Source organism: Lagopus leucura, unplaced genomic scaffold (genome assembly GCF_019238085.1).
Source record: "Lagopus leucura isolate 7727_CA_CO unplaced genomic scaffold, USGS_WTPT01 Super-Scaffold_100035, whole genome shotgun sequence".
Taxonomy (NCBI): Eukaryota; Metazoa; Chordata; class Aves; order Galliformes; family Phasianidae; genus Lagopus; species Lagopus leucura.
Window position 1 is genome coordinate 3,286,374 of NW_024962284.1, and position 23,402 is coordinate 3,309,775.

Here is a 23,402-nt window from a genome sequence, read left to right on the forward strand (position 1 = left end):
AAGCGTTTCCGCAGCAGTAAGGGTACAGTCAGTTGTCAAATGACGTAGAAAAGTATCTTTGTGCACCAAATTCAGTCTCAGCTGCCTTTACAGATCAATTTGTAAAAGCGTAAGAGTTCTCAAGAAGTATTGCTAGCTCTAAGTTCAGATTTTCATGCAACAAAGCTTATGTTAAGTTTCAAGACCTATTTCTTGTGTTTTAAAGTAAATTTACATTTTTTTTTTGTTTGTTTTTTCTTTAGAAGAATGATTTTGGAAATCTGAATGTGATAAACTGCTTATAGGCAATGCAAATAATCCATTGTAACACATACGTAAGCAATACAAATTAATCACTACTCATAATGCATTTCTTCAAAGAAAGGGGTTTTCAAGCTATCCCTTATACACCACAGAGTGGCAGATCTACCTGCTGCAATAAAGTAATTGGTAGGCATATCCTAGAGTGCTCTAGTTCACTCATAATCCTACAGTTCCCTTACTAAGTTTTGCTTCCCAAACAATTAGGCGATATCTACTTACATGCAGTAGACTAACCTCTGTCTCACGCATTCACGCCTCATTTCCTCATTTAATTCTCTTTTCAGTCTTGTTATTTATTTTCTTTAATATTACATTTCCATTTCCAGCTCTATAGCCAGATGAGTCACCCTCATTGCTATCCACAACAGCACTCTCCAAGGCCTGTGAAACAACAAGATAATTTATAAAAACTTTTCCACTGAAGTTATATACAGTCAGTGAGGTTAACCTTTATTTTAGTGGCACTTGAATTAGGAGACAAAGTTCCATTCAGAAAAGATTATTCAGAATAAAATAGGAAGAACATCAAGAATTTTACATCATTTTCATAAATAAATAAATAAATAACCCACGTGCCATAACCACAACATACCAAGACAGTGGTGTGAGACTCAGTAGTTTACATTCAATTTTTTTTTTTTTTTTTTTCCTCAGAAACATAGAAAATATAAGTGGACTGAAATTTCCATGTATTTTTCTTCTTTGCTATAGGAAAGCAAAGATGAAGTTCTCAGAAGTTCCTATTTTAAATATAGAAAGACTGACTTATTTTCCTCACAGCAGAAGACTAATTTCTCATTTCAAATGATTGTTTCCTCTGTGTTGTATGTTGGTCCCTGTTTAGCCATCGTTATCCACCTACAGTCATTCCATTTTGTAATTAGAATTTGGGAAAAGAAAGTAATTGTTATTTTCCTTGAAGGTGACGTTGACAGAGAGGCAATATATAGTGCCTATGAGATAAAACAGAGGAGTCCCTTCTATATGAGGCTACGATCCCATGTTTAGATGTAAGGGACGTGGTTCAGTGGGGAAATATGGTTGGTAGGTGGATGGTTGGACTGAATGTTCTTGGAGGTCTTTTCCAACCGTGGTGATTCTGTGGTTTCTTTGGATTCTAACAGATGCAGATATCATGCAAAAAATAAGGATGTCCAGAACCAAAACAGAAGAATCGACGTAGGATGCTCCAAAAATAATGCTTTCTATTTATTTCCATGGAAACTATGCACAATAAAGAGCACAATAACACTATTTTATAGAGCAATTTTTTAGCTGCAATCTGTCTCACGACAACAAAAATAGAATATTGGTGAGAAGGTTCAACCCCTACTGCCATACCACCAGCACCCATCTTTGATGTCATGGGACAACATAACAGAATAGGAGGCAGTACTTTTAGAGCACCTCATATTTACCTATCACCTAGAGGAAAAAATCTTATAGTCATCCTGTGAATGAAACTGTTCTTTTTTCAGTGACATCAACAGAAATTTGACCCTTGAAAGTACAGTACTTTTTTTTTTTTTTTTTTTCCATTTCTTTTTTCCCCCTCCATCACTGTAACCACAAATCTCAGTTTAGTGACTATGACAGGAGTATCCAGAATGAGGAGCTGGAAACAATTGCTGTCTTATTTTTCCCTAGGATAAATTATTCAATTGACTGCCCTGGAATTACATCAGTACATACAACAGTACATACTGTTTAAATGTACTTGTACTGTAAGACTTATAAGTAATTACTGTAAGTAATTGCAGGAAGCCTACCTCCTTTAGCAGTCCATAAAACTGACCTCCTTGAGACATTCAGTTAGATCTTCACAGAAGCAGAAGTCAAAATACCACACTGCAGTAATTATTTCTCCAGGTCTCTAAAGCATGTATTGTTGTTGATGCAAATACTTATGGAGCATTCCCACGGTAAGAAAGGTAGCTCGCTAGGAAGAGAAAAAATAAATAGCAATAACAGGCACACAGAACACAAAGTCTAATCTTCTTTAGCTTGTGAATACACCTAATTTGCTTTAAGAATGACAAATGCAAGCTCAGACGAATTCTGCTGAAATGAAATGAAGAAAACATTGTATGATAGAGAAGCTGGACATCCAATTAAGAATCTAGACTCTCACATTCTGCCCAATGCACAGAACATATGTAAAATGAGAGTACTTTGCCAGAGCAGAAAAGTCAAACACCACAAAATAACAAATAGAACTGCATTCTCATATTACCCACAAGAATGTGGGTATTCCCAATTTAAGAAAATTTCTTTCAAAATTAAATGCTATTTAGTATGGTCAAGTATTCTATTTCAGTTTTGACTAAGAAAAAATATATATATACATACATAATTTTAATATCATTTAAAGACTTAAAATCATAGCATAATATTTCATACTTAAAGAAGCTATTGAAAGGAGTGTGCATTGTAGAACACCTTAAAAAAAAATCTACTATTCTTTTATATTCTTCTACATTTTGCCACAATGTTTACATAAAGAAATTTAATTGAAATAGATTTTCATAATTGAATACTTCTGAAGACCCGTGACATGTTGCAGATCAATGTTTAATCTTCCCCTACACAAAAGTGTGTATGTCTGTAATCTATAAGAAATACAGCTGTCTTTGCCTGAACATTAACACTGTTGGGAGATTTCTTTACAACAATACAGTACATTCCTTAATTTTCCCTAGAGCTGCAAACTATTTCAGATGAACATGAGTCAGTCAGTACTTTTGAGAATAATGTTGCAAAGTTGTAAGTAAGTGCCGCTTACTGTTTCCATGAGCACTGCCTTTTGGAGGCAGTATATCAAGTGTCAGAAGTGATATCAAATCTAGTTTGTCGGAGTATCTGAAAGCAAAGTGATATTTTCAAAGACATTGCTGTATGTATTCTTGCTAACCTAGAAAATAAACAGAATTAGGCTAACAAATGAAACACATGAAATTGATGATGTCTCGATGACGTCTTCCAGAATGATTTAACTATGAGCCCAGACAAACTTTATGGGATGCAAACTTTTTTTGATGCTGAAAAAGTTCATATTAATTTAAATTCAGTCACAAGCCTGTTTATTGGAGTAATGCTAACACAAAATGGTTTGATTTTGAGCACTCTGTTGAGTAACAACACAGACCTCTTCTCAGCTTTAAAAATGGTTGCTCAGCTCCTTATCTTATTCTAGGAGCCCATACTACTAGAATTGTGTCAATTTATAAAAATAACAACACATTATCTTACATTTCCTTAAAGTTGTTTTGTTTGGTTGGTTTTTGCTTCATAAGATTTGTACTAGATTTGGAGTAGGAATTACTGGATTGTTTTGTCAGGAACAAAAACATCTTTGACTGAAACTTCAACAGATGTGCAATTCGACTCTTCTAAAGCTGACATTGATGGACCTCAAATATTAGTAGCCTGGGATATTTCTTAATTATTCTTCCTCTTATGTTATTACATATTTGAAACACTGGCAATGATCAGTTAAAATCATCAGTTAAAGATCAGTTAAAAAAAAAAAAAAAAAAAAAAGATTATTTCAAAGTATTCTAGAATTGAGAATTTTTGAAGCATTGGGAAGTGGAAAGCTATTCTGTTTGACTCACTGATAATACTTTGTGTAAACTTATTTGCTATTCATAGCACGACATAATTCCTTAGTTCCTAATTAATTGAACTCAACTTTTTCTGTTCTGAGCACCGTGCTTGAGTGCCATTTTCAAAGGAAACATTGTACCTTTCACTTGGAATGACTACCTTTCATATGTTGTTCTCCATTGAGTAGAAAGCCTTCTATGTAAAACTGTCCTTGTTGGAGTCAATATGACTGTGATAGTAATTAAACTATCAGAAGCAGGAGAGAACAGATGATGACACACACAAAATAAATAAATAAATAGATAAATAAATAAATAAATCTAATACAACACAAATAATTCTTTCTGCAAATACAGTTACTTACCCTTCCTGGAGAAGCATGATTCCTATTGATGATCTCATTGTTAACATTTATTTCAGTTCAGGTTTCATTCATGTAACTTGACTTGGGGTAGACACTGTCTCAGATTTCTGATGGCTTTGCTCATTTCTGTCAACGTTAATTGAAGAGGATAGAAAAGTCATATATTAATCTTTCCACAATCATCATGTTTCAAAAGAGTGTGATTTTGTGTGACTTCTGTTTCACAGAAATCCCTCTAAAATTCTTGATCTTAGCAACATTCATAAAATGAGTGAATATACAGAACTGATTTGGGTTTTTTGGAAGAGCTGGATATAGAAGACAGGGATTACCACAGTTGTTTGTAGTCACTGTTCCTAAAATCACTTGTCCTGTACGTCCTTATGCTGTACATACTATTACAAAGTCTGTGTTTAATGAATGATACATGAAGGGTTGTTAGGAACTTGTGCCGTAGGGGAAGACTATTGTGAGTCATGAACAGTGCCAAACTGCAGACTCATTAATCTGATTAAAAGCATGGCTCATTATAATGTAGCTGGATATGCAAGTTTTAAATAATACACAGTTTGCCTGAGATCTCATTCACCGAAGTAATATGTATTTATTTTTATGATATTTTTCATTGAACTGCAGTAATTCTATGTGATTTCCATCATGGAATTTGCCAGTGGACATTCAAGAGCATGTTTACAAAATAACCTAATTTGCAGTAGGTGTTTTACATGAGTTTTTAGTTTATGGGTATGGTTTGGAATTAAAGTCACTCTAAAGATGAATATATGGTACAGCTTCAATGCTTGGTCCTGCTCTACACTTATTTTTAAAAATAATTACCTCAAAATACTGCTGATATTGAAGCTTATTACAGTTTAACCAGTGCTTTGAAAGAACCAACTTCTTATTGTTAAAGTCAGTTCAAATAAGACATAGCTAATAGAAAATATCTGCTGACTGCAAGTTCTCCTTACCCTAGTAGACAGAAACGTTAAGGTCACAGTGACAAGATTATTCTTTCCATGAATTGCTCAGCTTTACATACCAAAGGCAATCAGTAATAAATAAAGCATAACTCTGAATCACCTCAATAAACACCAGTAGATATCAAATAAATAACAACAAAAAAACAATAGCAAAAGGAAAAACACTCAAACTGCAAAGCCATCTTAGTTAAAAAGTTTTCATTCGTCTCATTCTTAGAGGAACTGTTAACACCATTTTTAGTAAGAACATACAATGATTCAAGTCATAGTGTATCTACTGTCTCTAGTGAATGCAGAAAGTTGATCTGTGTCATAAAAGATGCCGGAAGCCTTAGAATGTGACCATGTGGAGAGAACAGTAATGAAAGTTTTCCTTCAAGTCCTAAGATTTTTTATTTGCAGAACTCTTTGTGACAGGCTATATTAGGTCTAGATAGCTTGTATTTGTCTGGATCTCATGTAACATACCCTGATTCTGCAATAACTGCTTCACAACTTAATTATAGTTCACTAGAAACATAACGTTTGCAGATAAGGCACTGCGAATGAACAACTCTCAGAGTCTAGGTGGGCTTCTCACTCACAGACAAACAGCATTTTAAAGGCAGCAAATGCTTTTCCAAAGCTTGCCACATTTTCCAGGTACTGCAAAAAGGCATCCTGAAGGTCAAATACAAAACTATAATTTACTGGAGATTTTCACTATGTGTTACTTTCAACCAAATTCTGAATATTTACACAGGCAGCATTCTACTAGTGTTAAATAAGAATGTGTAAAGATAATAACAAGAAAACAACATACAAGATAGTACTACTGAGCTCAAATAGAGAGTAATCAACATGGATTTTTTTTTCTTTTTAAATCCTGAACATCAAATCTACTTCAATGGATTCATCTAAAACATGCCAGGTAGGACTTAGTTAGCTAAAGGAAACTTACTGGGAAGTGCTTATTATACTATTAAACTAAGACAATACCAGAAATGCTTCCCCAGAGCTTTCTGGTGAAAGATGATAAACTTTTTAAAAACGTGGGCCATATTTTCCACAGTCTAGGTACTCAGGTTGCAAGAAAGAAGATAAATCACATGCAAGAGAGAGTTTATGCATAGTTCTGGGATTGCTGCATTTCATGTCATCTCAGCACACACACATCTTTTAACCGGATCAGTACCCAGCTTACACAAAGAACAAGAGAATCTTATTCAAGAATGAATAAGGAGTTTGTCACACAAAATATTACAGGAAAACATATTGCTCAAGTATATCTACAGAAGTGCATTCATTTAGTAATAGAAACATCTAACTTACAAAGCTGAAAATCGTTTTGAATTTAAGGCCAAACACCCTAACTAGTATAATTCAATAGACTGCTATATACCCCTCTATCCTACCTCACAACATGCTGTTGAACCTTCATCCAAACTAACTCTCACCTTTCTTTGATGTTGTTGCTGCCCTTTCACCTACAGTTTGTCTGTATTTTTAAGAAGATACAACCTTGTCTTTGAATGATAATGAGCTAAACAGCCAGGGTTTGAAAGATTTGTACTTTCATGAATCTTTGAGCTAAGAAGTATATGCAAAGACCTACATAAGACTGCCCAAGCAATTAGGCTTTGAAAATCCTGGTGTTTTAGAAGTGGTCTATTAGTTGTTTCAATATACAGCTATTAAATATTTTGACAATCAGGTTTTTCCTAAAGGAAGAAAACAACACCAAAAATCAAAAACCCACTCACAAAATATATTTTTTTTAATTATTTTCTTGTCCTTTAATACTACATGTATTAGAGAGACATTACCATGTCATATTAAAGACAATACTCTCCATTATTTAGTGGTTTAATTAATCAGGTCTGGTCTAAAAAACAACAAATTATAAATCTGTGGAAGGTGGAATGGTTTCATTAATAGGCTCCATAATTGTATCATCTGTGATATTTTAAAATTTCAGTTGCTTAACATCTGACGTTTTAGATTTGAATCTTTATCCCTAAATAGATTTTAATCATTTTTACCCTCTTTTACCAAACTCAATTTCGTATATACAACTTCTTCATGTGACTAATGCATGATTTAGCTATTCTGCCACTTGTGCATTCATAGGAAGTAACTGATGTCCTTATTTAGCAAGGTAGCTGGTTCTGGCCAATTTCACCAACACTACAACCTGTATTAGTCTTACCTTATAACACTATGTGAGATTTCCAACTCCCCAAGTACGACAGACACACAATAAAGAGCAAAACCAAAGTGAATGAGGAACTCAGGACTACTTTACAGGGCATCTAATAGCATAATATTCCTTTAATTCCCTGTCTGCTGAACGTAATTGTGAATTTTACACATCAAGCAAGTAGGCATGGGACTTACACCCAGGAAAAAAACAAAAAAAAACAAAAAAAAAAAACAGCAAAACATCATTTCACTGTTCTGTAGCAAATAACAGGAAAACAGTTTACTGCCTGCTAAAAAGCTAATACTTAAAAAAATAAAATAAAATCAAGACAACACAGTAGATCACAGTAGATCCAAAACTTAGTACAGTGCCTTAGTATAAGACCATAGCCAATCACATTTGAATATAAATTGTTCATTTTTTTAAGTGAAACTTGAAAGTACTTGTTCAGAAGAACAATACTTCTAATTTTTTTTAAATGTTAATTTAAGTCAGCATATCAAGAGAAACAAACAAACAAACAAACAACTAAGAAACACATTTTCAGCTGTTGAACAATGGACAATCCAAGCAAATAACAATCCAAGAGGAAAATGCACAAATAAAAAGAATTGTGGAATGTTTGAGCCAAAATATTTTCTAAGCTGGAGCTGACTGTACTAACTTGGATAGGAAGACTTTGGGATCAAAAAGCCATGGCTTGGTACTTTCATTTTTATTATGAAGAAAGAGGTTTTTTGAATTGGCCCAACCATTGCACACAGTTGGCTTGTGCAGTACAGCTTAGCCCAGCTACTTCCATCCAAAATGCAGCACAGAATACATCTTAGAACAGATGCAGAACTATTTTGAAGAGATAAATTGCCTATAGCTGGCACAAGCGGATATTTTCACTGGAGTATTATCTTGACAGATAATGGTAGAATTTGCCTTATGGTGTCTGATCATAATTCTACCAATTATCATGACTTCATGATAGAATAAATTCAAGAACATTCAGAACTAAAAGAGCTAGGTTTTTTTTCCCTGAAGAAATAGCAAAGAGATCAATCTTCTTGTGCTAGTAGATGCAGCACACGAAGTTTTGGGAGCAGTATATGCTTTAGACAGTTTATTTACACAGAGAATGAGATAAACTAAGAATAAACCCAGATCAAAGACAGATAAATACTACATCTATATGTTATCTCTACATCATTTTTCCTTTCAGAGTAACTCTGATCTTTTCAGCATTACCAGACTTGACTTTGGGTCAAAAAGGACCTTGTAGCCAAAGACAACAGAGAACTTTACTTTCTGGATACATGCAGAGCCTCTATTTAAAGTCTCAGGTGAAAAGTTTCTATAGAAACATGAAGGGTTTAAACAAACAATGCTAAAAAGCTGAACCCAGAAGCCCATCCAAGAAAACCACTTATCCATCCTAATCACTCCTAAACTATCTCATGAGGACCTCTATCACGCTTCTGCATACTGCTTTAATATGTTATACCTTACACTGGCATATTTTGCCTTTGAAAACAAACAAACAAAAGCAGCAGTAATAACAGAAAACAACCAACAAAAAAAGAAAACCACAAACATACCGATAACTGTTAAAAACATGGATGTGCAGGAATCTGCAGCTTAAACCGAGGGAAATGCACAGAAAGTGGAAGCAGGGTTGTGCAGCCTGGGAGGAATACAGGGCTGTTGTCTGTGTGTGTAGAGATAGGATTAGGAAAGCCAAGGCACAAATAGAGCTGAACTTGGCAAGCGATGTGAAAGATAAGGTTCTAGAGGTAGGTAGGCAGGAGGAGATGGATCAAGGAAAGCGTTCCCCCCAGTGGAAGGTAATGGGGAGCTGGCTTCCTCAGACATAGAAAATCTGAGGTGCTCAGTGAGTCCTTTGCCTCAGTCTTCACAAGTGGTCAGGCTTCCCATGTCTGCCAGGACCATGAGCCTCTAGATGAGGGTGTGGGGAGAGGTTTCTGTCTCACTGTAATGGTGGAACAAATCTGAGTCCTCTCCTACAAGGAAAGGATTGTTTAGCTTAGAGAAGAGAAGGCTCCAAGGAAACCTCATTGCAGCTTTTCAGTACTTGAAGGGAGCATGTAAACAGCAGGGGGAACAGCAATTTATGAGGGTGGATAGTGACAGGATAAGGGGGAATGGTCTTAAAGTGAGACAGGGGAGGTTTAGGTTGGATGTGAGGAGGAAGTTTTTCAGACAGAGGGTGGTGAGGCACTGGCACAGGATGCCCAAGGAGGCTGTGGATGCCCCATCCCTGCAGGCATTCAAGGCCAGGCTGGATGTGGCTCTGGGCAGCCTGGGCTGCTGGTTGGCGACCTGCACACGGCAGGGGGTTGGAACTGGATGAGCATTGTGCTCCTTTGCAACCCAGGCCATGCTGTGATTTAACACAGGTCCTTAACTGATCCCAAAGCTAGTAAATTGAAAATTAATTCTGATCTCCTTCTTGGCATATACTATCTCCTAAGTGATGTATATGAGGACTTTTTTTAAAAAGCTGTTTGTCCTATATATAGTTATGTTTCAAATTGTTACTCACTAAAAGAGCAAGTATTTTTGGTTCCTTCTGAAAGTCATATTTCCATAGTGATGCCAAGCTGACAAAAATATGCAGTACTTCACGATAACTGAAAATTAACTCAATAGCACAGATACTGCTCCCGGTTACCACTTACTTAAAAGTCAGCCCAGAAATTATTTTACATCTGCAAAGGTCAGTTTTTCCTGAAATTTTGAAAATATATATGCATTCAATATATCTTCAGTTTTCAGAATTGTAACTGCAAGAATTTTCAGAATATTTTGAGGCCTTAAAAGAAGAGAAAAAAAAAGTCTGTCTTGCTCCTAACCTTAAAGCTTCAATAACTCATTTCCCAGGAAATCAGCTCAAATAAATGGAAATTCATTTTGCTGGACCACTTGCCCCATACACAATTTGTGGTATCTGTTTTTCTGCAGGCTGTATCTACTCTGCTATATAAAGGAGAACCAGGGAGTAAATTCAAGCATTTTACTCATCCTAACTTTCATTTTAAAGGATACCCCCAAGCAATGCAGATACGAAGCAGTCTGCTTGATGGCAATACAGATGTACTCATAGATGGAATAATTCCATCTTCATCACTCAGCAGGTTAGAAATGCAGCGTCTACTAATTTCTTTTCAAAGCTTCAGAGATATTTCTATCCAGAAATTATCAGAGGTGTCTGACTTCCCCTCCTAAGGATGGGAAAGTTACAATCCTCTTTTTCTTTTTCTGTTTTCCCTGAAACGTAGCTCCTAACTGACCTATGCAGTCTACATAACTGTAATCCACATATTGCATCTACACTTTACACATTACAGTGTTTAACCTACACATTGCCAGCCTGAACTGGACTGAATCAGGACTGAAAAACAGGAGGCGGGTTATGCTTTTAAAAACTTACAGGAATATCCATCACATTCTACCTGTCAAAAATGAACATCTGCTAAAAGGGTCACCATTCCAGAGGCAGAATTTCTCTGTATTTCTTTCCCCAAATGATCATACTCTGCTGACTGTTACAGCTTTGCACCAACTCTCTTAGAGCTACACCAAGGATGAAAATAGTTACGCTGAGCAGAGGTTATATCAGAAGAAACGTAGAAGGCAACTCACCTCTGTCATTTACTCTGTGCTGCACTTTCAATGTGCCAGGAAGGCCAGGTTGCTTCTCTGTCATACCTGTTTAATGGAAAGCCTTTTCCCTGCGCAGAATCTTTTTGTTTTCTTGACAATAGTTTTAGAAAAACAGATTCTTTCATTTTACTCCTTCTGATATTTCATTAGGGCTCTTTTTCTGTTAAAATAACCTTTCAACTGGAATTTCATTATGCAAATTTAGTAATATTTCCTTTTTGTTACATCGGGGACCTAATAGAACTTTGAAGCAAAGCAGCATGCCAATCCTTAACAAATAAAATACTCAAAAAGAATCAGGGAGCATTGATTTCTCTCTGAGTTTGCAGAGCTACAATAATAGGACATACCACAGCTCCAATTCCAAAGACAATTATTCATACCATCTATGAACAATTCTCACAAATGTTATGGAGCTTGGGGTATGTTTGTCTTTATAAAGAATTCATGACATACCTCCTTTCAATCATCTCACATCCACCCACACTGACATTTCACAAACCGAACTTATCCATAATACCTCTCAGCACAAGGCTTTTTCTACACATTTGTTCAGGTCAGCACACAAATGTTCTCACTCTCCAGCCTTAAAAATATATAAAATAATGAAATAAAATTCCACAAACACCCACAGCACTGTACAAAAGACTATTCAGGGTCAAGATCGAGGAAAAAGGCCTTTATCCTCTTTAGTTCACCCGTGTGTGTGTGTGTAATACCTTCTTTGTGTGTTGTCTTTGCTATCAGAACATTGCAATTCTTGCAACTCCTTTGTCCTTAAGATAAGTAGTTCAAGGAGAAATGAAATGACAAATGTTGAACAGTTTTGTCTTCTTCCCATTGTAAAAATAAGATATTTTTTCAACAAAATGTTATAGAAAACTAAACAGTCTTCTATTTCTGGAGAAAACCCTCAACGTATCTTACTTATGCCAATAATTATATCATGATTTATTCTTCTATATTTATTCAAAATATTTAAGTTTGTTGTTGCTGTTTTTTTTACAGTTTTTTTTTTTTTTCCTTAATGATCTACTAATCTTAATCAGTTGCTGCATTCCCTAGAGATGGCTGTATGTTTTGAAGAAATCAAAACAGTTGAACTGTTTCTTCTAATTGTGATGCAGCAGGTGTGCTTCTTACTGCAACGGACCTCAACATCTTACATTGCTAAAACTGCAGAAATCTTTCTATGGCACTGTATGCCTCAGCTGAAGACGATTGCTATTTATGGGAAAGAATGCTGCAAAATCATTAAATTAAAAAACAAACAAACAAACAAAAAACAGGTATACAGTGTAGAACTTTATACAATATAGAGGCAGAAAATGCCAACTCACATTTACTGGTTCACCAAGAGAATTCTATGATGTTCCGTAAGTAATAAACATTATTCTGTGATTCACAGATCTTTTTTGGGGAAGTCACTTGTTCATAGCTTGCTAGCATGCCAAGGCACCAGTTGTATGAAAATAAATGTATTTCTGACCAAATAGCAGAAATGAACTATTCTGCCTGAATGAAGTGAGGATCCACAACTGCATTTCAGTAAAAAAGTCTTCAGCTCAGTTTCTGAGTTTTATTAATACACCTCCTCAGTGCTGTGCAGACTCATTCATGAGAATAGATCTCAAAAACCTATGGAAAAGGAAGCTCAGGATAGTTTTCAGAGGCTTTTCATTTATTTTTAATCTTTGTTCCTAAGCATGAAGCTGATGCCAATAAAATGATCAGGATAACTTTATTTTATTTTAAGAAAAAGTAGTCACTTTTATGCCTGTACTGCTCTCAGGTATGGCTGAAATGTTTCATCTCAAACTCCCCAAAAATGTCAGCTTAAGGCAATTCATCTCAAGTTAAAAATATCAGCCTAAGGACTGAACTAAAATAAAGCAACTGGAAACGTCAGTAAAGCTGAACTATGGATGACACTGCCAGTTCCCCATGCCATACAGGGCATGAAATATATGTGTGGTAAATGGTGGAATCTGTGATCTGGATATACTTCTTAATGATCCCCACCACTTCATAAATGTCAGATACGTGATACGAATTCCTATTCACATTATCATTTCCACACAGAACCCTGAATAATCACTATAATCAGTTCTTAGCAACTGTGGCCATGGTAAGGGATATGCATCTACTTCCATGACTTCCTCAGCAGAATAAACTTTGGAGACAAGAAAACAAGACTGAAGAAACAGAGAGAATCTTCAGAAAGATTCTACAATTCAGTACTGATTTGTGGCACATTCTAGTAAAACCCCTACCTATGTGTTTAATTAAAAACTACCAAATCTGCTGAAGGAAGTAAAGCTGTTTACATGCACAACTGTTTTGAACGAGTATGGTACTGTTCACGCAACAATATGATTTAATGGAATACAGCAGAAAATGATGAATAATAATTTTTGAATTGCACAGGATAACTCTCTGCCCCCACAAAAACAAGCAAGGCCAAGAAAACCACGGCCGCACACAAATAAAACTTATTGGTTTACAACAGAAGGGTAAATAAGTTGACCCTATTTAGTTATCAGAGAGTTTCGGCTAGAGAATGTAGTTAGATTTTTTTAAAGAATTAGTATTTACTTTGGAAAAAGGCACTTCTGATGCATTCAGAGGAGATACTGCTCACATTTCTTTGCTAAATATCAGCACAAATAGTACTGACTGCAGAATGACTGTTGCTGCTGAAAAAAGATCTCTAGAAGGGTCATACAGGGAACAGGCACCAAATTTCATTTAAGGACAAAAATATAGCTGCAACACAGGAGACACAGAAGCAAACTACTACAATGAGTGCAAATCAAGGTCCCACAAAACAGGATATTTATAAGCGCACATTTGACATGTTAGAGAAGAACCTTCCCAACTGGCACATGCTACCTGTATTTTAGACTTCTCAGTATTTTGCAGCAGTATTTATTATTTTGCCTTATAAATGAAGGAATGAATTAATAGACTAACTTACTACTTCTGATACTAGGTCAGAATGAAGGTAAAGCCCTCTTCATTGTTCAGAACAAACAAAACAATTAAATTGAAACTGTCTTTATGGGATCAATTTATTAATCTAGATGTTTAAATTTCCATAAAACAGCAATGTTCTGATCTTTCTACCACTGAAAAGAAGGTTTCTACTGAAGCCTGAAGTAGACTAGAATTAGTATCTCCCTCTTGACTATCTTGTTGAGGAAGTGGAGAGACAGAATAACAAAATCCACAAAATGGTATTTATATGTTATTCTGCTGGAATAGAGTTATGATTCCTGACAGTGGGGCAACCATACAGAAGGCTTCGACTAGGGGCAACAGATCTTAGATGTGAAAAATAATCTTCTAGTATACTAAATTCTCTAACAAGATATCAACAGTTGAAAACATTGCTGGTAAGACCATTTCAAGACAGATTTTATGATGGGATAGACTAAAGAGAGCAAAATAAAGTGCTTCACAGCACATCTGACTTTTAGTACCACAAGCTAGGTGAGACTGAAAATTGCATATCTGCATATGACTGTATTTTATTGAGTAAAGACCAAACTAAACATAAAAAGAAGGAGGAAACTCAGCTTTTGTTTTCTAACGGGACAAAGAATGAAAACATCATACAAACACCCCAAGTAAGAAAGGCCCCAATGTATTTGTTTTAGTATCTAGGACTCAACAGTATGAAAGTTAATAATTCTGTCTCATCTCAGGTTACAAAAAATTCCCAGGAAACTTCTCTTGAATATGGTAACAGCTTCAACAGCAATAAATGTATTTATTCAGGTAACCATCTGAAGATCTAGCCCAAAGCACTCTTACCCTTGCAACCACATCATCTTGTATGAGTTCCAGACAGCACAGCAAGCAGATTACCACCACTCAACTTCAGTGACATAGAAAACCTTTCCTAAACTTTTCACTGAACCTCTGATTTCCTAGAAGTCAAACTGATCATCTAGGCAGGACAGCCAGTCCCAACTTCCTGAAGGGAGGTTGTAGGGAGCTGGGGCTTGGCCTCTTCTCTCGTGTCATTAGTGATAGGACCAGGGGGAATGGTTTCAAGCTACGGCAGGGGAGATTCAGGCTGAACATCAGGAAGTATTACTTTTCAGAAAGGGTGGTCAGGCACTGGAATGGACTGCCCAGGGAGGTGGTGGAGTCACCGAGCCTGGGGGTGTTCAAGGAAAGGCTGGATGTTGTGTTGAGGGACATGGTTTAGTGGGAGCTACTGGGAATAGGTGAACGGTTGGACTGGATGATCTTTTAGGTCTTTTCCAACCTTGGTGATTCTATGATTCTATGATCAAAGACATCTTGCAAAGCACCTACATTTTCACAAAATCAATGTGTTCAATGCTAATATCATACCTATACCAGAACAACCTCTTCCAAACAGAATATCAACACGGTTATTCTGTTCCGCAAGAAAGTAACCTAATGCTTTTCTATCACAGAAAGGGTTTTTTGCTTAAAAAAATAAAAACAACTCAAGCATCAGACTGTGCTCCTATGGTCTACTGTGCCTTCTTCACTGACCAGCTAATTTACTCCTTTCCAGTCATCTTGTTTGTTTGCTTGCTTTATAGTTAGTATTCTATACATGGAAAATATTTTTATAAGTTGTTAACAAGAGGTTAAACAGCAGAATAAAGTTATGCTAATAAAACAGCATCAAGACATGGATTTCAGAAGGGTGGGACCCATCTTTACTGTTCAATATGATGCCCACGGCAGGATGCCTACCTGTGCTAAGCTATAGTCAAATCTTCAGATCCAAACTCTGGACGACATACCCTCAGTGTACCTCCTTCTCACTCTTCTGTCCAACGAGGAACAGAGACAGGCCAAACAGTCAGGAAATACACTGCAGCATTTCCAGTATTCTCATATGATTCCTGTCCCCAGTTATTCCTTTTAAGTACTGATAGTGACATCTCCTTAAAACAAATCAGTATTGCAAATATTGAAAAATTATTAATGCATTAAGCAAGGAAGACAAAATAGTTTTTTCAATAAATAATACATGCTGCATACGCATGACACAGGATTGTATCATGTAAGCGTTGACTTTGATGCTATACCAGCAATTAATTTTCTGCCTAATCCTTCAAAAATTATTTACATGAATAATCTATTCACTTTATTAATATTCACTCTATTTTTTATTATATTTTTTATTATATTTTTTATTATATTTATTAATAATAGAAACAACCTTACCAGAGGAAGGATACAGAAGTATTGACAGAATAATTAAGAGGAAGATTAGACCAAAATGGTCTTGGCTTACTTTGCTCAACAGTAGGAAATCTTTGGGAAGAGAGAAAAGAAGAGAAAGGAAAGAATTGTGTTCCCTAGAAAGATACCAGAAGGAAAAAGGCTCCATGGAAGGGGAATGCTTCAACACAAGTAGGCGGGAGCTGTCTATAAATAAGTTTAAATGAAGTCCTCTACACATCAAAGGAGTGTGGATCTAGAAAAGATCCCTTGTGGGAGGAAAAATATTTATTTAAAGATTTATTTATTTATTTATTTATTTATTTTTAAATGCAATGGCATTGGGCACTATTAGCATCTACAATAAAGGTTTGGATTCAGTGGTCCAGATTTTTCATAATACTGTACTCCAGTTCTGTTTTTAGCTTCACAGTCCCTTTCGCTTTGCCCATCTCACGCAGGTTTCCTTTGTTTAGGCAGGAAGGTGGAGTCTGACACGAAGATACTCCATTACAACAGAGACAGGGTATCAAAGCTGGATTTAAATAAACACATGCCAAGCTGTGACAGACGTGATTCAGTAAAACATCTCATTCATCAGTTTAAGACTGACAATTGTCTTTGAGTTCCACTATTCCCACTCGTTTAGGGGTTGAGAGTAGGAGGAATGAACAGACAGTGGAGCTTCATTGCTGTCTACTTTCCATTTAGATTTCCACCTCCCATTGGGAAAGAACAGAAGAATAAAGGCTTCTAGTTTGGGAGAAATAGAATAGCAAAATCTTGTTTGTTTTAAAAAAACAGCATTCTCCTATGGATCACCAAACATAAAGGACATTTGCCAGAAGATATAGAGCCTCAAAAGATAAGAATGAAATCTGCATTTTCATAAGAAATACATGCATAATTAAATTTTCTCTATTTCTAAAGTTGTACTGCACAACAGAATAAAAACGTGTGAGTGTTGGTGGCTTACTCTGGTACAAGGATACAAAGCTGAAGTTTGTAATACAAAAAAAAAAAAAAAGTATGAACTCTATTCCACCTTTATTCTTACTACTGTAAATGACAGGAACCATTTAATAATATTAACATATTAATTAACACATTAACATATGTTTTAAATGCATTGTTCTACGTATTAAATTTTTCATTTATTACTATGACAGTGACTTTAAACTAAGAATGGGAGGCATTAAAAAAAAAAAATCTACTTTGTATCAAAAAGAATATCAAATTATTGATCTGTAGACAGGGAGAAATTAAACATGAAAACCACTTCTCACTCAAAATAAAATGACTTAGTAACAACTTTGGAAAAGTTCATAAAAGAAGCAGATTAAAAATCTAAACATAAAATCAACTTCTGTCTTGACTGTATATTCTCCAGTAGTAATATTTTCAGATCACCACAATGATAAGAATTTATCAGGATATAGACTGAACTTCGTGAGTTGGATGCCATAGTACCTGTGAATCCCTTCTTACTCAGGATATGCTGTGATGCTATGATTAATCTGGCATATTTTACCTCCATTAAGCAATAGACAATTGAAAACTGTCACTTAACTGCAAAATACTTGTGTTTGTTTAATTATATTTTTAACTGCATTTTGAATCACTCCACATATAGCATGGTCTATAAGGAAAACTAAGAACGAGTTCTGGGCTCCCTCGTTCAAGAAACACAGGGTACTACTGGAAGCAGTCCAGAAGGAGGCTACAAACATTTACTATGTGATTTAATATGTGATTTAGAAAGGTGTCAAGAGTACCACAGGCATGGATCACCAGGCTCCTACAGCACAGGTTCAGATACTTTGTTAATTACCAAAACCACACACAACCTACAAAAAAAAGTGTTTTTTTTTTTTTTTTTTTATATTCAATCATTTCCATTGAGTTCCTACACCTGCATACATGCTGATGAAACAATTTCCATAATTCCTGATAATTTAATTAATTGATAATTGAGAAGAAATGTTGAAATAATTGAGCACGGGATCTTTAAGAATAACACTGTTTGTAAGGGGTCTTGGTAGTTCATCTACTTCATCCTGCTGTTCTCTTTATTATGTTTCCATTTCCACCTCTCTTGTATGCTTTTTTAGCTTTACATACCTCTCAATGAAAGAAAAATAAATGGGAGGAGAATAAAAATTAGAAATAAAAATAAATTGAAATATCTAAAAAGTTTAGAATGTCCATTGGAAAAAAAAAAAAAAAAAAAAAAAAAAAGAAAAGAAAGAAAAGAAGAAAGACATACAATGTCAGATTAATTTTTTGTATCTTCAATGTTGTTTCAACCCTACAACATCCTAACTTTTTCAGCACTAAGTTTGCTGAAAAGAAAACAATGCAAGTTCCATACAAGTAACAAAACCACTGCCTTACCTAAGAAATTTGTTGCATCTAGAGAATTGCCTAGCACTTTTAACAACCCTGGCTGCTTCATTAGGTCAGAAATACAGAGAAAAATCTCTGGAACCATTACCCTACCCACCTTGATCCCTAGCAAAGAAAACCAAAGCAGAAAGAAAGTCAGAAAACATAGGAAATAACTGGAATATATGACACTACCTCACTTTTCGTTCTGTTAGCTATGACAGATACTTGGACAGAATATTCTGTTAATTGAACAGATTTATCATGGAATAATTTCTAGGCAAAGGCTAACATTTTCAAATGTCAGTACCCAAAAACCGGGCTTCAAAATCCATCTCCAGACACACAACTAAACAAGACACAATTTTCAACAGTAAATCTGTGTAATTTTCACTTCCCAGTAAAAATCTCATGGCTTCCTAATAAGAGAATCTTTATCTTGTGTGTGTATACACATATATATAGATATATACACACATAGTAATGAGTTCTGAGAGACCTCAGTTCCTGAGGGGGGGATTCCACAAGAACCCTTAGTCTCCAGATAGATACCGACTTGACCATACACATAACAGAATGATAGTATCACCAATGTTGGAAAAGACCTCAAAGACTATCCAGTCCACCCATCAACCAACCACCTATCACCAATTTCCCACTAAACTATATACAGCATCTTCTGGAGGCTGGTGGCCGTCTGTGGCAAGGGGGTTGGAACTTGATTCTTGGGGTCATTTCCAACCCAAGCCATTGTATGATTCTTTGATGTACACATTTCTTGAATACCTCCAGAGTCGGTGACTCCACCACTTCCCTGGACAGCCTCTTCCAGCATCTGATCACACACTTGTAGAAGTATTTCCTCATGTTCAACCTAAATTTCTTCTGGTGCAACTTGAGACAATTTCCTGCTCGTTAAATGGGAGAAGAGGCCAACCCTCACCTCACCACAACCTCTCTTCAGCTATTGTAGAGAGCCATAAGGTCACCCTTGAGCCTCCTCTTCTCCAGACTTAACAATCCCAGATCCCTCAGCTGCTGCCTGAACCTGTCCAAATCCCTTTGCAGGGCCTTGCTACCCCCAGCTAGATCGACACTTCCTGCCAGGTTGGTGTAACGTGCAACTTAGTGAGGGTGAACTCAGTGCCCTCATCCAGGTCATCCATGAAGATACGGAAGAGGACAGGCCCCAGTACCAACCCCTGGGGAACACCACTTGTGCCTAATCACCAGCTGGACCACTTTTAAAATGGCATAAAAGTAGTTGAAAGTTACTTTCTCTTCTGTGCTTCACAGGTGAGAAAACAATAAATGGCTAAGGATTACTGAGAAATAAATATATTAAAGCGATTAACAGAAAGTTACATTTTATGGAGAGTGGCTAACATATTAGGGAAAGTAGGCTTGGCATATATAAAAAAAAGTCATTTGTTTCAAACCATCTGTTCTTACAAAGAGCTAAGGGGATAAAGTTGTTCTTCCTTATTTCTCCTACATAAAATAGATATTTTTGCTTCTATATTTTATTTCCACAAAATGCTTGGATCCAGGTACTGTTTGAAATGGAATGCAATGGTCTTGAAATTTATATAATTCATATTCTATTTGTATACAATGATGTTCCAGACAACGACATTAAAGCACATTTTAGCAGACGTGCATAAATTCTTGTGCAATTACTCTCTCGTTCCCTTTTGTAGATCACAAATTTAGAAGTAAGCAGCTGGCTGACAAATCTTTCCTCTGCTGATTCTTTCCTTGTTAGCTTTTTTTGTAAATCTCCCAAGAGATTCTTTAGCTGTACCATGTGATATTTCACTACAGCTATTTTCTGCTCTTGCAGCAAAACCTAGCATTTCATAGTAAACAAATAGTGTTAACACTTGTGTTGCTTAATGTTTTGTCAGTTTGCTCAGCAAGTGTGAAGAAAATGCAAACACTTCCAAGCCTTTTTTCATGCTGTCAGACTTCACTAAGTCGAGGAGATCTCTCAAATGGATGCTCTTGTATGCTGCATTTAGATCATTTGCTGAAAAAATTAAGAGCTGAACTCTTACGTGGCTCTTAACACAGGCAACACGTGGTTGGAAAAAAACCTTTTATTCCACCTGGAACAAGTGTAAGATTTTCTTCACAAGAGGTTCATAGCGCATTACTTAGTTACTTATTTACTTATAACTTAATAATTACTTAGTTACTTAGTTACTTATAACTTAGTTACAGTAGGCTTTATTTCCTAAAACAGCTTGAATTCCTTGCATTTCTGTGAATGGCTTTGATATATTCCTATGTGCAATTCCCTACACACGTGCTTTATTTTATATACTTAAATAAAAATCCACACACTATCTTCTCAAGTAGATATTATTTTCAAAACCTCATTTTTTCATTACCATTTAAATAATCGTATCAAACAGTGAAATAGTGTTTTATGGGAGATGGGCTGACATGGCTATATCAGAATTAAATGTTCTACAAAATATGAGGGTTTTTTTTTTTTTCTTTTCCATTTGTGTCTGTTCACATGTTATTCCCAAAGCAAGAAAAAGATAGCTGCTTCAAATTGTTAATAAGAAAATCGTTCTCCAACTGCAATAAGTTCCATTAACTTTACTAAGTGTGGGAAATGTAGGAAACAATTGACATACACAATTCTTACTATGCAGACTGACTCAGTTTTAATTGTTTATGTGAAGTACTTAAATAATGCTGATGCTCCCTTTCCCTTTGACTTCAAAAGGTGCTTTACACCTTTAAAACATAAAGGTGACATGTATTTAACAGGTATCTAAAGCCTTTTGATGTGGTCTGTGTTATTTACACTGGCCTCTAGCTACTAATCCAGAAGGTAGCCCACATCTGCAGATCACATCTGTAAGCCCCATGCAGCAGCCTTCAGATGTTCCATTCTGTCTCAAATGGCAGGAGAGATTTATTTTTAAGCAACTGAATTAAGCCTGGAAAAACAATCTGATACAGTTCTTACATTCTACCTAAACTGAAGCAGTAAACAAGATGCAAGATACCAAACTGCTCAGGTCTGAAGGAATGCTCTTTCTTGGGGATGTGCAATGTGAATGGCTGTGTGGTTTTTGGGTTGGTTGGCTGATTTCCTAAAACCTTTGCTAAAAGTCAAAAATCTCCTTCAAAATGTTACAACAGCATTCAACACAATACAGTCAAGACAATGGCTGACTGCTTTGGTGTGGTTATATCAGAAGGGGATGGGGTTCTCTCTTTTTTAACTAGATAATTTATTTATACATCCCTGAAATTTTTAGAAGCTAAAAGGTTATTTAAGCTGTCTTCTATTAACATGGTTAAAATTTCAGTTAAAGAAACAAATTCATAACACATCACAACCCTTTTAACATTTTATCCTTTAACACATACAAGACTGCAGGGAAGCAAGCAGCAGAGTGCTGGAGGATCTACCACACAGTGCTTCATTACTGGGCTGTCAGTGGGAGGAGAGGGTGAAGAGTCAAAGGGGCTGTTGAGATCAGTAAGCAACTCAACTCTATTCTCACTGTACCAAACAGGTGAAAGACATGAAAAAAGGAAGGTGAAAGAGAAAGTTAAGCCATTTAATCTTAGGATGCAACGGGGACACGACTAGAAAGCTAAGGAAGGACCTTCTCTTATGAACCATCTAATCCCAGATGCGGGATTTATTACTAGCAATCCTACATTACATATACGTACAGATTATTTTAACAACAACAACAACATTAAATACCTCCTTTGCTGTTTTGAATTGTGGAGCAACACATATTATAATCACACAGGCCCATTGATCTAAAAACCAGGAGTGAAGATCATCAGCAATTTTAACTCACATGAGTGTAACAGCCAAGAATCCTTTTCTGACAAACAACAACAGGCCTAGCAGAAATGCACAATTTATCTCACATTTGACATCTTTTGAATGTAACAAACATTAAGAAAAGGCTGATCTTTGAACACCTTTCATCCTAGAAACTTTACTTTTCAAACCATCTACCATTTCTACCATCCCCAGGAATGTTTTATACACGACTGTGTTTTATACATCAATCTATTTCTGGTTAAAGAGGCATATTATTTACCTCAGGAGAAATTAATTTAGAACCATAGAATCACAAGGTTGGAAACAACCTATAAGATCATCTAGTCCAACCGTCTCCTCATCACCACTGCCACCACCAGCACTAAACCATAATAGAATCATAGAATCACAAGGTTGGAAACAACCTATAAGATCATCTAGAGTCCGACCATCTTCAAACTAAAGGCAACATACAAGCTCTTTATAGGACAAGAAAAGAAATGGAAATAACATATCTGATAGAAATAACAAATCAATGTTACCTAAAGCACTAAACCAAACGGATGCAAAAGGTTCTTAAAAAAACAAACAAATGAAAATCTTCTAATCATTAATCCTGTTTAGAATTCTTATTTTCCTCCCACATAACATTTATTTTAATGACACACTACATTTTATTTCTTGAAATATATTTTAAAAAATTCTCCTGAGAGCATCCTTAACTTAATGATGGCCATCCCAGAAGTACAAAATACAGAAAATAAGGAAGGATGAAAAGAAATCAAGGCACCAAAATGCGTAGGTGAGGTAAGCACTAATTCAGTACATACATTGAAGACTTGTGCCAAATTCTCAATCTTGATTGATATTTCATATCATTATTGT

At 35.8% G+C, this 23,402-nt stretch overlaps 1 long non-coding RNA gene across 1 annotated transcript in view; it reads right to left on the reverse strand.

Annotated features, from left to right (window-relative positions):
- Positions 1 to 309: 309 nt before the first annotated feature.
- Positions 310 to 23,402, reverse strand: part of LOC122186234 — a 111,936-nt gene continuing 88,843 nt past the window's right edge. The window contains exons 3-5 of the long non-coding RNA XR_006181097.1: positions 4,274 to 4,399; positions 2,073 to 2,242; positions 310 to 684 (exon numbers count right to left, since the gene is read on the reverse strand). This is a non-coding gene — a long non-coding RNA (uncharacterized LOC122186234). The remainder of the gene's footprint in view (positions 685 to 2,072; positions 2,243 to 4,273; positions 4,400 to 23,402) is intronic.